A 17,653-nucleotide genomic window follows, 5' to 3' on the forward strand; every position below is an offset into this window, starting at 1 on the left:
TGGGGCAAAATGAAAAGCAAGTGCAGGAGACCGCACTTGCTTTAAAAAAAAAAAAATCACTGCAAAATTGGCAGAGCTTTTTGCAATTTCTGCTGTAATTTAAAAAAAATACTTTTGAACCATGGAAGGGCACGAGGGGTACACCTGAACCAAGACCAGAGGTTAGGGTAATTACTCTGCCCGCTTTTCTTTATTTTCATTTGTTTTTTAGACTAAAGCTGAGCCTCAAAATGGCTGCCAACACTCCCTGGTTGAAGTGTTGGCACCCAATCAGGTCTCTGCACGAGATCTGGAGTACTTGTGAAAGTTTCGCACCTCCAGATATATAAATTTGGTTTTCTTTTAATATTTGAAAAAAACACTGAATGGATTTACCACAAAAAAAGCACTCTTTCTGGACCACGAGCTACCTTCCTGCCAAATTTGGTGTAATTCCATCCCGCAGTTCAGGTTGTAGCTGTGTCTAAAATCTCTATGGGAATTAAAATGGAAAATGCACATTTTTTGACCACCCCTTTTTCTTGGTGGATCACTTTGAAACTTTTGAATAACAACAAGATTCTTGGGCACGCGTTTTCTTGAAAAATGTTGTAAGGCAACAATAGCTCATGCCTTCGCCATGCACTGCTAATTACCCAGATATTACAGCACTCATGAAAACTTGTTTAATATCAGTTCGATAGTGAAAAATCCACAAAAAAAAAAATAACTGAAATAACAACAGTTATAGTGACTTTTTATTTAGTCTTTGGAATGAGATGCAAAGTAACTAATCCCAAAGTTTACTGAAACATGCCAGTTACTTTAGTGAACTAACTATGACTTGCCCCCATCACTCTCTACTTATGATCTTACATATTATGTTGATGAGTGAATGAAAAGGCTTGTTTAGCGCATGGCTACTCAGAGTGGGTCCTGGTGCCAATCCAGCAGGTAACCTCTGGAGTGGTGAATTAATTATGTACTAAACAAATGCGTTTAAAGCCTTTTCTGTTTCATCCTGCAGGCCCCTAAGTTGAAATGGTAAACCATTCTAGGTTTTCACAGCTCAGATCATGCAAGATGACCCCCTATCCTGACTGGCTTTAAGCAAGATACCAGCATCAGCCGAGCCTCACTTGAGCAAAGCATTCTAGCTAGACGGTACCACTGCAGTCTGGCAGATAAATACTGTGGCCCTGTGGCTTAGAAAATATGACGGGCTAAGACAAAAGTCTTTAACAAAACTCTCTTTTTTACTGGCAACCAGTGCAGCTGCAGGAAGAAAATGGCCAAGTGACAAGAATACTTAAATAATAGGTGAGCCGCAAGAAGGCACCAGTTGCAAATGATGAAGAAGATAATCCGGCAGGCCCAATTAAAGAATGTTGTCATAATCAAGGTGCAAGATGATCAATACCTCCACAATCTGCTCTCTGAGCTTCCCAAGGGAGTATAGTAAGGAACTTTTTTGCATTTTTATAATTCAAAAACAATATTTTACCAACAAAACTACCTGGAACTTGAAAGATAGAAGATGATCAAATTAAATGCCTAGATTTCTAGCAACTACAGCTGGGGGCGGAGGGGCAGGGCTATCTCTCAGCCAAGAACCAGTTGAACCAGGTGTTGGACTTTTTTGCTTATGCAGGGTCATCCCCAATCTTTTTGCCTCCTGCCTCCTATTTTTCTGACCTGTTGCTGTTGAACTCTGAGCACCTTACCACTGCTAACCAGTGCTAAAGTGCATACGCTCTCTGTGTAAATTGTATTGTTGATTGGTTTATCCATGATTGGCATATTTGATTTACTAGTAAGTCCCTAGTAAAGTACACTAGAGGCGCCCAGGGCCTAAAAATCAAATGCTACTAGTGGGCCAGGAGCACTGGTTGGGCCACCCACACAAGTAGCTCTATAATCATGTTTCAGACCCGCCACTGCAGTGTCTGTGTGTGCAGTTTTTAACTGTAAATTCGACTTGGCAAGTGTACCCGCTTGCCAGGCCTAAACCTTCTCTTTTCTTACATGTAAGACACCCCTAAGGTAGGCCCTAGGTAGTCCAATGGGTAGGGTGCAGTTTATGGTTTGGTTAAGGTACAACATATAGTAATGTGTTTTATATGTCCTGACAGTGAAATATTGCTAAATTTGTTTTTCACTGTTGCAAGGCCTGTCCCTCTCATAGGTTAACATGGGGGCTACCTTTAAATCTGATTAAAGTGCAGATTCTTTTTGGGAGCAGATGGACATGTGGAGTTTGGGGTATCTGAGCTCACAATTTAAAAATACATCTTTTAGTAAAGTTGATTTTAAGATTGTGTGTTTGAAAATGCCACTTTTAGAAAGTGAGCATTTTCTTGCTTATACCATTTCTGTGGCTCTGTCTGTTTGATCACCAGAAGAGATCGCACCAACGGAATCGGTGGAGGAATAGCCATCATCCACAAATCCACCCTCAAGATCCACACCCACACGGACGACACCCTCAAGACAGCTGAACACCTTCACTTCCAGATCCACACGGACCCCAACACTACCCTCAGAGGAACTCTCATATACCGAACTCCAGGACCAAGAGCCCCCTTCAGTGACACCATTTCCGACCTCGCAAGCACCCACGCCCTCGCCTCAACAGACTACATCCTCCTTGGAGACCTCAATTTCCACCTGGAGAACAACAACAACGCCAACACCGCATCACTGACCACCAACCTCTCCAACCTTGGACTCAGACAACTGGTCAACTCACCCACCCACATCGCCGGCCACACCCTAGACCCACTCTTCACTGCAAGCAACCACATCTCCTTCAGCCACACCGCCGAACTCCACTGGACCGACCACCACTGCGTCCACTTCACATTCAAGAAAAACACCGAACACCACCGCACCCCATTACCGCCGCACCGCCGCTGGGGCAAAGTCACTGAAGACCAACTAACCAGCACCCTAGCCAAGAACCCGCCGACCAACCCCACCGACACGGACTCCGCCGCCATCAACCTCCAACAGTGGATCCTCAACTGCGCCAACACCCTCGCACAACTCAAGAGGCCCACCGTCAACCAAGAAAAGAAAAAAGCAGCCTGGTTCACAGACGAACTGATCACCTCCAAACGCACCTGCCAGAAACTCAAGAAAAAATGGCTTCTCGAGCGCACACCCGACAGCCTAGCAACCCACAAGGAAGCCACCCGCAAGCACCACCAACTTATCCGACTCGCCAAACGCTCCCACTTCACAGAACGCCTAAACAACAACGCACACAACAGCAAGAAGCTCTCCTGCATCGTGAAAGAGCTCTCCAACCCCAGCGCCAACGTCAACGACGTCCCACTATCCCAGAAACTCTGCGACGCACTCTCCACCTTTCTCTACCAGAAAATCGCCACCATCCACGACAGCCTCAACACCACACCTCCGCCAGACCCCACCCCCGACAACTCCTCCTACGCCGACCGCCTCACCACCTGGACCCACGTAGATGACGCCGAAACCCGAAAGACCATGAACTCCATCCACTCAGGATCCTCCTCAGACCCGTGCCCACACCACGTCTACAACAAAGCCGACTCCACCATCGCCCCCCAACTGCGTAAGATCATCAACCTATCCTTCGACACCGCAACCTTTCCGGACAGCTGGAAGCACGCCGATATCCAAGCCCTCCTCAAGAAACCCAAGGCTGACCTCAACGACTTCAAAAACTTCTGCCCGATCTTCCTCCTCCCCTTCCCAGCGAAGGTCATCGAGAAGATCGTCAACGCCCAGCTCACCCACTACCTCGAAGACAGCTCCATCCTAGACCCCTCCCAATCCGGATTCAGACGCAATCACAGCACCGAGACTGCGCTCCTCGCCGCCACAGACGACATCAGACAGCAAATGGACAACGGCGATACTTCAGCCCTCATCCTCCTAGACCTATCCGCCGCCTTCGATACGGTCTGCCACCGCACCCTACTAACTCGTCTCCACGAAGCCGGAATACAAGACAAAGCCCTCAACTGGATCTCCTCTTTTCCCTCCGGCAGAACCCAGAGAGTCCGACTCTCACCCTTCCGCTCCGAAGCCACCAACCTCATCTGCGGCGTCCCCCAAGGCTCCTCGCTAAGCCCAACGCTGTTCAACGTCTACATGGCACCCCTCGCACAACTGGCCCGTCAGCACAACCTCAGCATCCTCTCCTACGCCGACGACACCCAACTCATCCTCTCCCTTACTAAAGATCCACTCACCACCAAAGCCAACCACCACGAGGGACTGAAATCCATCGCCGAATGGATGAGAAACAGCTGCCTGAAATTAAACTCCGATAAGACGGAAGTCCTCATCCTCGGACGCTCCCCCTCGGCCTGGGACGACTCCTGGTGGCCCACCGTGCTGGGACCCCCACCTACTCCGGCCAACCACGCACGCAACCTCGGCTTCATCCTCGACTCCGCTCTCACCATGTCCAAACAGGTCAACGCAGTCTCCTCCTCCTGCTTCAACACCCTCCGCATGCTCCTTAGAATCTACAGGTGGATCCCGACGGAAACCAGAAAAATGGTGACCAAGGCCCTCGTCAGTAGCAGACTAGACTATGCAACGCACTCTACACAGGCATCCCAGCAAAAGACATCCAACGACTCCAACGCATCCAGAACGCATCCGCCCGTCTGATCCTCGACATACCCCGCCGATGCCACATCTCCCACCACCTGAAGGACCTCCACTGGCTCCCCATGGACAAGAGGATCACCTTTAAACTTCTCACCCACGCGCACAAAGCACAACACAACTCCGGACCCGCCTACCTGAACAACAGACTCAACTTCTATGTCCCCTCCCGCCAACTCCACTCTGCCAACCTCTCCCTCGCCATCGTTCCCCGAATTCAACGCAAAACCGCCGACGGCAGATCCTTCTCTTACCTCGCCGCCAAGACCTGGAACTCACTCCCGACCTCCCTGCGCCAGACCCAGGACCTCCTCGCCTTCAGGAGACTCCTCAAGACATGGCTCTTCGACCGATAACAGCTGCCCCCTCCCCCTCAGCGCCTCGAAACCCTAACGGGTACATAGCACGCTTTATAAATTTAATGATTGATTGATTTGTGGATTCCCTGTCTGGGTCAATTTGACAGTTGGGCTGGTTGCACCTCACACTAGACAGTGACACAAAGGGAGCTGGGGTCTAGTCTGCATTTCCTGATGAGCCATCTGTGCTAGGAGGGGGGGGAGGAGTGGTCACTTACACCTGAAATGGCTGTGCCTGTCCTCACACAACGCAGTCTCTGGCCCCCTGGTGAGTGTCTGTGACCTGGCCTGTACAAGGCAGGATTTCACATTCAAAATAGACTTTACTTTGAAGTAGGCCTACTTCAAAGGAAAATTAATGTGGTGCCCATCCAGTTCCTGGGACCCTGAAAGGAGAAGCTGGCAGCCTAAGAGAAATCCACGCACAGAGCGCCGTGTGAGGAAAAGATCAACACGACTCCGATCTGCAGCTGAAGAATCTACGTGCCGCTGGCTCCGCAGCTGAGAAGCGACGCTCGCAGGAAACGTGACCGAAGAATGGACGCACAGAGCAGGAGAAACGACGCGCAGCATCGCTGACGGAGGCTGGCAGATCACAACCCGCGCTGCGGGTTTTCGGATCCTCGTGCAGCTGGATTTCTGACTCAAGTACCACTGTGCGTGGAAAAACAATGCAAGGCCTGCCTGGACCCGAGAGTGCTGACCAGATCGACCCATCGGTCTCCTGCGGAGAGAAGAAACGACGCGCCCCAAACCGGCTAAAGGAGAAACGATGCACGGTCCCGCTCTTGAGTGGAATCAACGCATCGCAAGCCCTTTTTGACGCGCACTCGCTCATGCGGGGTTATTTTTGGCGCGCCCAATGTACTTTTTCACACTGACAGCGTTAGTGTGTGTGTGAAACTACTTAAAGACTCTTTTTGATTTTTTCATTGATAACTTGACTTGTGTATTGTGTTTTCTTTGTCATTTTGGTCTTGTTTTGTTTAGATAAATATTTCCTATTTTTCTAAACTGGTGTTGTGTAATTTGTAATGTTTTCATTAAGTTACTGTTTTGCGTTGGTACAGATGCTTTACACCTAGCACTCTGAAGTTAAGCCTATTGCTCTGCCAAGCTACCAAGGGGGTAAGCAGGGGTTAGCTGAGGGGGATTCTCTTTTACCCTGACTAGAGTGAGGGTCCCTGCTTGAACAGGGGGTAACCTGACTGTCAACCAAAGACCCCATTTCTAACACCAGGGATCCAGTCAGCACCAAATGACAACACCTCAGATTTGTCAGGATTACCCTGAAGGTTATTGATTCTCCCATGCAGGCAGCAAAACTCTACTTTACAATATCAACTCCACCCTCATAAGATAGTAAGAGCTGCGTATCATCAGCAGATTATATGATTTTGATTCCAAAAGATTCCATCTGGTTAGCCAGTGGAGACATATGAATATTAAACAGCTTCTGGCTTATTGATGATCCTTGAGAAACACCCAATTTAAGTGTTTTAACATCTAAGGTAAAATATTCATCCAGACTGCCTGCCCTCCAGGGCCCACAAAGGACTTCAACAAATCCCAAATCAAATTAGTAAAGAGGTTCAGTAGAATCTCATTAGAGACCATATCAAAGGCAGCAGAGAGATGTAGGATAAAGGCAGCATCATGGCCTTGATCCATGATCAGAGTAATCAAGTGCACCCTTGCCAATAATGCTGTTTTTGTACTATCGTGAATGGACTGAGTGTGGTGTAATAATTTATTTGTCTCCAAAACATTTAAAAGCTGAACACTGATTTCAAGAATATTCATAGCCCCAGATAAAATTGAAATAGGTTTGTCATTAGATAACAGACCTAAATGCTGATAGCTTTTTTCGACTGTTTCCAGATAGTGGGGACATCTCCTTGGTGTAAAGAGGTATTCAGCAACTTGATATATGTCAGATTTATGATGTTCACAACCTGCTTCAAAATGTGAGGTGGACATGGCTCTACAGGAGTGCCAGATCTACAATTTAGAAAACCATTCCTTAGCTCCTCCTGCTTAATTCTCTTAAGTTGCAACAAAGCATATTCCCGAACTGGAGGTGAGTACAAAAAACAATGCCTCACGTCAAAAGATTGCCCTTGAGCTAGGAGATTTAACTGAATTTTATCACATTTTTCTTCAAAGAAATATCCAAGATCTGTATATATGTCTGCACTGGCGGTAAGAGGAAGGTTTGTCGATGAAAGGTGCAAACAATTTCAGGCAATCTTAAAAATCTACTGAGGCGTATTTTTGGCCTATTTACTTTCATCTTGTAGTAATAGCTCGAGGGGCGGCTCTTCCACTAAGATGGAGGAGAGTCGCTCTGCTGCTTTTAAGCAGAAGGAAAAGAAAAGTCAAATGATAATAAGGAAGCATTATTATCATTTTATTTTTCCTGGGAGGTGGGTTAGGACGGGGTGGGCTGGGCTGGAGGAGGCTGGAGGGGGCCAGAGGAAGGCTGGAGAAAGGAGTGGAATGCACAGTAAGTGCATATCCCTGTTTTGGGCGGCTGTGTTGGGCCAGCCAAACATACATGCGCACTTCGCATTTCTCTATCTGGCTGTATTGAACAGCCAGGTGGAGAAAGTGAACAGGCTCCCACTCCCTGTGTGAGTGCCAATGCAGGTCGCTCACACTAATTACGATGTTGTTATGCTGGTGACAGCAGGGTCGTGATTGGCTGGGAGCCTATGTGCTTCCTGGAAGAGGAAGTAGGAGACGCAAACACATCTACAAAAGAAAGGTAAGTGTTTTTTTTTTATTTCCTTATTTTTCTTATCCTTCACTGCGCTCCGCAACCCCCGTTCAGTGACAGCCACCACTGAATCTCTCTGAGCATGATTTAAATTCACATGATATTTATTAAGAGCCTCCTTGTAAATTAGCTTATCTACCATCACACAACATGTTAAATGACATTATTAAAGACATTCATGGCATCTCAATCATAACCTACAGTTAGGCCCCGCATTTAATCCGCATCACTCTTTTGACTCAGTGGCTAAGCTCAGGCAAGGACCTGCACCCAAATCTCTGCAAGCATCAAAGCTCAACTGTACACAATTTTCAGCCATACGCGGGACAAATTTGAAACAGGGCTCTGCCTGTGGCCATGGTCTGTGCCTTCTCTCCACAAGCAGACTACTCACACTATGCAGAGACTTTGGACGTACACATTTACAGGTTGTCTGCAAGGCCTGATATCAGACCTCACCCTGAACCCAATATACAATAAGGTTTGAGCAGTGGACCTGCTCTATGTCCAGACTCTCACCTCTCTTTCCACATGTGGCCAACTCCTATGGTGCATGGCTTTTGCAACCCCCTCATGAGCACCTAAAATCCTATTTGTTCAGCCTTCAGCCAATCACAATTGATGTTGACCAAGGGGTACATTGTGCAATGATTTTGAGTAAGCCAGCTCTTTGCAAGTGATTTATCCTCACTCTACCCATCCATTGACCTAATGGAAGTCAAAAGACAATAATATCCATCAAAAGTGCTTCACTTCTGAAATATCCATTAAGGTAGTTGTATCACTCCTCGTTCACAAAACACATAGCACACTGTCAATAACATTAGTTAACCTCATTAGTAATTTCAACAAAGTTATTATTTTAATATAATCAGTCATATTATTAATCATGTCATTTAACATTTCATGAAGGATGTAATATGAGAGGTCATAAGCAATGCATGATGGGGCCACTAGTTGTAGTTAGTTCACCAAACAATAATTTGGGTATTTCAGTGGTTTGGTTTTTGTAATTTATTATAGGTAATATTATTTTCTATGGGGTTTTACTGCTTCCTTTATTTTCTATGGGAATATGGTACAGTACCTGTGAGTGGACATTTGTTGTGTTGGACTCACTCTAAGGTTGGGTTGGAATACACTTACTACTGGATCATTTTGGCTGAACTATCTTTACAAGTGCAGCTTGTGAATATCAATGGACTTACTCCTTTGTAGATGTGTATTTGCATTTTATGTCCCTCTCTAACTCCCTCCTTATATCTCCCCAGGCAACCTTCATTTTCTAGTAAGTATTCCCATTTTCCAGGCAATCCCCCAGGTCCTGGCCAAAATACCTCAAAATGTATAGCTATGTGTGCCGAGACCGCTGCAACAGAAAAATAGGAACGGCAGAGGAGGAGGACTCTACACTTAGGTTGGTGAATAGCATTTAGTATAATGTGAGTAGTGCTATTGTTCAGTTTGCGAATAGGCTTCCTAAAGTTAATTGTTTAGGGGTGTGATTGCCTTCTTTGGGTATGCAAGAACAGAAGGTCACCTAACAAGAAGAGTGCCCAGCTGGCCACAGGGAACTTGGCCCTGGAAGAGACCTGGCTGGACAGACTTCTAGTGCCATATTGTGCCTAGACGTCTGTCCTGAAGAGTTAGGGACTTAAGGACTGACCATGATAAACTTTTCCATCACTTTGAAAATAGCAGGAATTAGTAATGGTTTCCTCTTGCGGAGGACCAGGACAAGGTGTTGAGGCTTGCCCAAGAAAGTTGCACACTATGTGGGCAGAAAACCAGGTTTAATGTAAAAAGGTTTAGGGGACCCCCATAGTAAAGATGTTGGTGTTGGATGTATAACCCATAACCCAATCAAGTAATGGAAATCCCATCTCTACTAAATGAGATAGCTGCTGCCACCAACACACAGGTAATTAACATGCAATGAGCTTTATTCATTACATAGCCTAGCATAGTACAACAACATAATTTAACACACCATTATGAAATAGAACATACTTACTGTGATAATGTTGCAAGGTATTAATTTTGACAGTGAAAACATTGATTAAAATAAAATATCCAGAGAGTGTATATTTTTTACCTCTCTCTGGATAGTTTATATGACTTGAACCTCCTGCTAAGGGACAGTATAACATTAAATAATAAAATAATAAAATGAAGCTGTGGTTCGGAATTAATGTGATAATCAGATTGAAGCGCAAACATTTATCAGGTGGGGGCTAGGCCTGGGGCTGCATTGAGATGGCTGTGTAGTTGTTGAGCTGCTGCACCATGAGCACTAACATCCTGACCCTCAGAGACTCCAGTCAGGCTCAACAGAGGTCTGAGGCCCTTTGAAATGTGCTGGAGGCTTTTGGCCACCAGGGCACAAAAACTAATCGGAGACTGACAACAAGAACTGGCTACAGTGTGGCCTCATCCATCTTGCTGCCCTGTGAGCAACATGAAGAAACCCACCCAAAAACACAGAGGATGACACCAGGTGGCTTGCTGGGACAGCTGTTGCCCCAAGGGACAGCTGGTGCCCCTTTGCCATCTTGCCATAGATAAGGGGCTTGGATAAGTAGGACCCACACGAAAAACCTGCAACAGAGGTACGTGGGTGCAGTGGGGGTGCAGGTGCCCAGATTGTTCTGATTAGCGGTGTCTTAGGCCGGGGGAGGGCTCTGACCTGTCTGGACTCCTGGAGAGATTAGGTCAACAGCCTTGCTTCAGGGGAACTGGAGGGTCACCTCCTTCTGGGTGACACGCAATGCCCGCCAGTGGAAGTCCCCTGGGGACCAGAAAGGACTGCAATGGAATAACAAGGGGATCTGGCGAGAGAGGGTTGAACCACATGCCAGCCCCATGACATTAGCAAATCCAGGAGAACACTGGGCTCAAAACTCAAAGGACCAACAATGGTCCATCCTAAAACCACCAAACCCACCTCCAAACAGAAAATGGCAGGAATGGCTAGGCAGCCACAGCCCCTGACCAAGCTGGAGGTGAACAAGGCGGCCATATTGGCAGCACTAAAGGAGTCCAAGATAGCCCTGGAACTCAAAATCAATACAGTGGTGCAAGAGGTAAACCTCTTGCAGGGTGACCACAAGAAACTCGTGGGCAGAGTATCAGATGCAGTGTCTACCGTAGCCCAAGTCAGATCAAGAGTTCCACCCATCTACACGTGCAAGAGAAGGAGGTTTCCACCCTTTTGTAGAAAGTGAATGACGCAGGGGGGGCTCCTTCTGCAACATCATCTGATGGTGGGAATCTTAGGGCCAAGGGCCCCAGCATGGAACAGTTCTCTGAAGAGTGGCTATCATCGGTGGTACTGCGGTAAAAAACCTCAAAGTGCTTTTCTGTGGAATAAGCCCATATAGTTCCCAGTAGGCTGACAGGTCCTGGCACACCACCCTGAGCTTTTGTGGTCAGACTATTAAACTGCTGAGACAGGGAAATAATCTTGCAAGCAGCACAGACTGAGGGGGTCATTCTGACCCTGGCGGTCCATGACCGCCATGGCGGAGGGCAGCGGAAGCACCGCCAACAGGCTGGCAGTGCTTCCTGGGCGATTCTGACTGCAGCGGTAAAGCCGCGGTCAGAAAAGGGGAGCCGGCGGTTTCCCGCCGGTTTCCCTCTGGCCCAGGGAATCCGCCATGGCGGCGCTGCTTGCAGCACCGCCATGGGGATTCCGACCCCCTTCCCGCCAGCCTGTTTCTGACGGTGTCCTGGCATGGGCAGTGCAGGGGCCCCCTTACAGGGCCCCACAAAGATTTTCCTGGGCGATTCTGACAGCAGCGGTAAAGCCGCGGTCAGAAAAGGGGAGCCAGCGGTTTCCCGCCGGTTTCCCGCTGGCCCAGGGAATCCGCCATGGCGGCGCTGCTTGCAGCACCGCCATGGGGATTCCGACCCCCTTCCCGCCAGCCTGTTTCTGACGGTGTCCTGGCATGGGCAGTGCAGGGGCCCCCTTACAGGGCCCCACAAAGATTTTCACTGTCTGCTTTGCAGACAGTGAAAATCGCGACGGGTGCCACTGCACCCGTCGCACCCCTGCAACTCCGCCGGCTCCATTCGGAGCCGGCTTCATTGTTGAAGGGGCTTTCCCGCTGGGCCGGCCGGCGGTCTTCTGGCGGTCGCCCGCCGGCCCAGCGGGAAAGCCGGAATGGCCGCTGCGGTCTTTTGACCGCGGAGCGGTCTTTTGGCGGGAACCGCTTGGCGGGCGGCGACCACCGACCGCCGCGGTAAGAATGACCGCCTGAGTCATTGAAAGGTAGAAGTGGTGAATGTTAACATACTCAGACTACACTACAATTTTATAATGTCAAAGAGAGGCCTTCATGGGAGTCAATAAACTCCCAAAGAAGCTGGGCCTCCACTATGCCCTCTTCTTTCCAGCAAAACTCCAGATAATAGACCGTGGGAAGCACATTTCTTCTTTGCAGTGGAGGAGGTATGATGCTGCCTGAAGAGACACGAATAACTGACCCCCGATGAGAGGAATATGTCCCATACAACGAGTTGGGATGAATGCAGGAAACATTGTGAGGCATGGCAACACCCACCCACAGCCCCAACAAAGGATCAAGTGGAGATCAAGAGTGATGGGGGACATCAAACAGAAACAATCCATGGAAACTGCCAACAAGTGGGAAGCCCTGGCTGGGGAAACTGTTAGGTTCTCTGAGTGAGATTCTGAGTGGGAGGGAGACGGGGATGCCATAACCCTTCTGGTTGTCACCCCAATAATGTTCAAGGAGATTATCTGAGAACTCACTTGAGGACTGTAATACTAGGACAAGTGGGCACCCCGGCAGCAGATAGTGGACTGGATTCATTGCTTTTGGGCAGTATCCTTGCACAATGGATTTCAAACATATCACTTACCAATGCTGGAAATTCAAGAACTGGAGAATGTTGAGTGACAGACATACCATGCATTGAGGTGAAAGCCAGTTAAGGACTGCAGCATGGTAAGGTTGGGGGGAGGGGAGTTGGGGTGGAGTTCATAGGTGAGCAGCGGCACTGGATAACACAGAACATAGGACACATCACCCATGAGAGAACGATCCACAGGGCAGTAGAAATTGGACACAGCATCTTAATAGCACACACTCTTAAACTACTAACGTGGAGATTCAATGGACTGGAAAGCCAAATTAAGCGGGGACTGGCAACCAAAGTGCTAATTTGACATTTGTAGGAAAGGACCATCTTGCCTGTCATGTTACCCCCATTTTTTACGTGTGTGTCAGTTTGTTTTTGCCTGCCTCACTGGGATCCTGCTAGCCAGGACCCCAGTGTTCATAGTTTGTGGCCTGAATGTGTTCCCTGTGTGGTGCCTAACTGTGTCACTGAGGCTCTGCTAATCAGAACCTCAGTGCTTATGCTCTCTCTGTCTTTAAAATTGTCACTGCAGGCTAGTGACCATTTTCTCCAATTCTAATTGGCACACTGGAACACCCTTATAATTCCCTAGTATATGGTAACAAGGTACCCAGGGTATTGGGGTTCCAGGAGATCCCTATGGGCTGAAGCATTTCTTTTGCCACCCATAGGTAACTCAGACAAATATTACACAGGACTGCCACTGCAGTCTGAGTGAAATAACGTCCACGTTATTTCACAGCCATTTTACACTGCACTTAAGTAACTTATAAGTCACCTATATGTCTAACCCTCACCTGGTGAAGGTTAGGTGCAAAGTTATTAAGTGTGAAGGCACCCTGGCACTAGCCACGGTGCCCCCACATAGTTCCGGGCCAATTTCCCCATACTTTGTGAGTGCGGAGACACCATTACATGCATGCACTACATATAGGTCAATACCTATATTTAGCTTCACAATGGTAACTCCGAATACGGCCATGTAACATGTCTAAGATCATGGAATTGTCCCCCCATGCCAAATCTGGTACTTGGGTGCCAATCCCATGCATCCCTGGGGCTCCAGCATGGACCACGGGTACTGCCAAACTAGCTCTCTGGGGTTTTCACTGCAGCTACCGCTGCTGCCAACCCACAGACAGGCTTCTTCCCTCCTGGAGTCTGGGCAGCTCAGTCCCAGGAAGGCAGAACAAAGGATTTCCTCTGAGAGAGGGTGTTACACCCTCTCCCTTTGGAAATAGGTGTTAAGGGCCTGAGAGGAGTAGCCTCTCCTGGCCTCTGGGAATGCTTTGAAGGGCACAGATGGTGCCCTTCTTGCATAAACCAGTCTACACCGGTTCAGGGATCCCCCAGCCCCTGCTCTGACACCAAACTGGACAAAGGAAAGGGGAGTGACCACTCCCCTGTCCATCACCACCCCAGGGGTGGTGCCCAGAGCTTCTCCAGTGTGTTCCAAACCTCTGCCATCTTGAATGCAGAGGTGTAGGACACAATGGGGGCATCTGAGTGGCCAGTGCCAGCAGGTGACATCAGAGACCCCTCCTGATAGTTGCTTACCTGGCTAGGTGGCCAATCCTCCTCTGAGGGCTATTTAGGGTCTCTCCTGTGGGTTACTCTTCAGATAACAAATGCAAGAGCTCACCAGAGTTCCTCTGCATCTCCCTCTTTGACTTCTGCCAAGGATCGACCGCTGACTGCTCCAGGACGCCGGCAAAACCGCAACAAAGTAGCAAGTAGACTACCAGCAACATTGTAGCGCCTAATCCTGCCGGCTTTCTCAACTGTTTCCTGGTGGTGCATGCTCTGAGGGCTGTCTGCCTTCACCCTGCACTGGAAGTCAAGAAGAACTCCCCCGTCGGTCGACTAAATCTTTCCCCTGCTAACGTAGGCACCAAATTTTTGCATCACTGGTCCTCTGGGTCCCCTTTCATCTCGATGAGCATGGTCCCTGGAACACAGGAGCTAGATCCAAATGACCCTGACAGTCCAGTGGCCCTTCTGTCCAAATTTGGTGGAGGTAAGTCCTTGCCCTCTCATGTCAGACAGTAATCATGTGTACTGCATGAACTGCAGCTGCTAGTGCTTCAGTGCACTTTTGCAAGAAATCCTTTGTGCACAGCATAGCCCAGGTCCCCAGCACTCCATTCTGCATTGCTCAACCTGCTGAGTTGACCACCGGCTTTGTGGAACCCTCCTTTGTAGTGTTGAGATGACTGACATGCTCAGTTTTCTTGAACCCCTGTTCAAGTGCTTCTGCGGGTGCTGCCTGCTTCTGTTTGGGCTCCCTGTGCTGCTGAGTGCCCTTTCTGTCTCCTCATCCAAGGGGCGACCTCCTGGTCCTTCCTGGGCCCAGGCAGCACCCATTTTCTTAGGCCACAACCTTTGCCACTAGCAAGGCTTGTTTGCAGTCTTTCTGCATAGATACAACTCTACATCCTCCAGCACACCGTGGGACATCTTCTATGCAAAGGACAGGTTCCTGCCATATTCTGTTGTTGCAGAATCTTCAGCTTCTTCCACCCAGAGGCAGCCATTTTGCACCTTGCACCTTCATCCGGGGTTTAGTGGGCTCCTGCCCACTTCGGACACTTTCGTGACTCTTGGACTTGGTCCCCTTCCTTTGCAGGTCCTCAGTTCCAGTAATCCATCTTCAGTGCTTTGAAGTCTGTTGTGGTCTTTGCAGAATCCACTATCATGACTTTTATTTACTGGGGAAATAGGGTAACTTTACTCCTACTTTTCAGGGTCTTGTGGTGGGGTATCTCGGACCCCCTTTGTATTTTCTTGCACTCCCAGCGACCTCTACACACTATATTAGGCCTGGGGTACCCAAGTGGTTTGCATTCCACTTTCTTAATATATGGTTTGTGTTGCCCCAGGCATATTGCATTCTGTTGTATTCTACAGTGTTTGCACTACTTTTCTAACTGTTTACTTACCTGATTTTGGTTTGTGTGTATATTTTGTGTATGTGTGTACCTCCTAAGGGAGTATATCCTCTGAGATATTTTTGGCACATTGTCACTAAAATAAAGTACCTTTATTTTTGGTAACTCTGATTATTGTGATTCTTATGACATAGTGCTATATGATATAAGTGGTATAGTAGGAGCTTTGCATGTCTCCTAGTTCAGCCTAAGCTGTTCTGCTATAGCTACCTCTATCAGCCTAAGCTGCTAGAACACTACTAATCTACTAATAAGGGATAACTGAACCTGGCACAAGGTGTAAGTACCATTAGGTACCCACTATGAGCCAGGTCAGCCTCCTACAACATGCAGAGGATTTGAAGTTTCTTTAAAAAACCCACCTGAAGGGCTCCAGCTGAGGCTTCCTGGGTAAAGTGGAGCCACTCAGGTAACACGACAGGCTCTAGAGGCGTTTCAATCCTGGTCAAATACCAATAGCTTTCCATGCGGCACAGATCCAGTCAGATGAATAGGACAGTATACTGCAGCCCTGGGGACATTTGGAGGAAGAAACTCTGGCATTAGTTAACATGTACATCCCAATGGGGCTGAAGACTAATAGTCTTCTGCAACTGAGGCCACTACTTCTAGCACAAAAAGAATTGTGAGGGGCAAAAAGAAAAATAGTATTTATTGTTCAAGTACAAATTAGCCAACACATGTTTCATAACAAAAATCACTTCATCAGGGTCTATTTAACAGTTCCGTAGTCTACAATCATTGTATTTTTCTGATACACTAATCGCACCATAATTGGTGGGATCTTCAACGTGACACGGCACACACACGGACAGAACTAACATCTTACATGTGCGCGATCTCCTGGTGGGGAAGCTAGAAAGCTTTACGCAGGTGATAGACCTTGGGAACTTGTGGAGCTCACTACATGGGACTTGTAAAAGCTGTACCTACTACTCGGGAGTGGTATAACACCCACTTCCAAATAGATTACTTCTTTACACTTCACTCCATAGATTCACTGAGGTTGAATACAAAGCAGGGGAATATCAGAGCATTCACCGCTAAGCACCACCTTAGAAATGATGAAGCCACGGGGAAGGGCAAAATGGAGAATGGCAGCATGGTCAATGAACAGAGAAGTTGCTGAATACCTAGACAAAGCCTGGGAGCAATATTTTTAAAGAGAAAACTGCTACGGTGACAGATGCAGTGACACAATGTAAGGCCTACAAGTCTGCAATACAGGCATGTTAATATCTGACAGAGTATAGGGACAAACAAAAGAGAACTGTTGCTTGGAACCAGAAAGAAGCTTATCCAATTAGAGAATTACCTTATCCTCATACCACTAGACAAAATACAGACATGCCTACTCTTCAAACAGAAAAGTACTGCACCCTTGTTATGGACAAAGTCAAAACAGCACACATAGCCAAGCACAAATGTTTATACTATATGAGGAACAAGGCAGGGTAGCTCCTGGCACTGCTTTGTAACTGGAGCCACATCAAGAACATTACAGCCCTGGATGGCTTAAGTATTAGAAGCAGCGGTGGGGAAATAGCAACTGTAATGACTGATTACATGCAGGGATTTTATGCAGGCCAATAAACAACCCCCAGGCAGGAACTGCAGATCTTTATCCATGACTTCCCACGTAGACAGCTGGAGAAGGACAGAACCCTAGATCTAGAAGGTGATCTAACACATGAAGAAATACTCGTAGCACTCTCATGGATACACTCTGGAAAAACTCTGCGTCTGTATGGGCTACTGACAGACTTTTAAAAAAAGGAATGGCAAGCAGGAATGCAGCCCCACTGGATGAGATGCGCATGGGGTCATATCGGGTAGGAGAACTGTCTAGAGATTTACTTACAATGATGATTGTACTCATGTCCTTAGCAGGTAAACCTAACAACAAGTGGGATTCATATCAGCCGATATTGATCCCTACTGTGGACACCAAGGTATTGGCTGAAGCATTAGCGAATAGACTACATGGTGTGATCTCTGCGCTAGTACACCCAGACCAGAACGGGTCATACCCTACAACTAAA

Source organism: Pleurodeles waltl, chromosome 5, assembly GCF_031143425.1.
Source record: "Pleurodeles waltl isolate 20211129_DDA chromosome 5, aPleWal1.hap1.20221129, whole genome shotgun sequence".
NCBI lineage: Eukaryota > Metazoa > Chordata > Amphibia > Caudata > Salamandridae > Pleurodeles > Pleurodeles waltl.